The sequence below is a fragment of the Copadichromis virginalis genome, linkage group LG12 (genome assembly GCF_057382275.1).
Source record: "Copadichromis virginalis isolate Kocher_CV1m ecotype Utaka linkage group LG12, C_Virginalis_male_GT1.1, whole genome shotgun sequence".
NCBI classification, from domain to species: Eukaryota; Metazoa; Chordata; class Actinopteri; order Cichliformes; family Cichlidae; genus Copadichromis; species Copadichromis virginalis.
The window spans coordinates 29,934,094-29,934,852 of record NC_140629.1 but is presented as its reverse complement, the minus strand read 5'-3'; positions in this window follow the sequence as shown (position 1 = coordinate 29,934,852).

Below are 759 nucleotides of genomic sequence, written 5' to 3'. Positions count from 1 at the left end.
GAAAACTAGTCCACTTCAACTACTACTGAGCCAAACCATCTCCTCCCTGAGCCTTGTAAGGATATGGGCAGTCTTAAAAGCCCGTGCTTACTTATTGAAACGGATAACTTCACATGTGACGCCCTACCCTTGGATTTTTTTTATTATTATTATTGTTTTCTCTGAGCTGTCAATGAATTCAGTTGAACGCGCATTTTGTACCCCTCCGCCGCAGCCCCTTCCCCCTTCCTTTCCACCAACTTCGAAATCAGGGCTCGTGACATGCGCCCCACCTTTGCATAATTACCACACAATCACACATATGCAGTCATCTTTCTATAAAGTGTGCTTCTGAATGGGTGATTAGAGGACTTCAAATCCTGCTTTTTTCCAAGCAGCTTTTTACGTCAGTGACCCTCTCCCATCATCACCGTGGTGCATGGAGTGCAGCAAGACATGCACAACTAAAAAGTACATTTCAGTATTATGTCAACATCAACAACCTTTCTGGCGTGTCATCAATGAGAATGAGTCTATGAGGGTGAGGAATAGAAAATGTGGTTTCTGCTTTATTTAAAAGTCAAACCATTTACACCATAATTTCTGGGTTTGTGGTTTCTTTGAAACATAGTTCCTTTGAAAAACAGCAAAGCCTCATTTACATTTCAGACCAGACATGAATCAGTATAATGTGCAGTAATATGAACATCATTTAAAATGCCTGTTCCAGAAGTGTAGTCTTGCTCCATGTAGTATTTACTAGTGACATATTAAAACTTA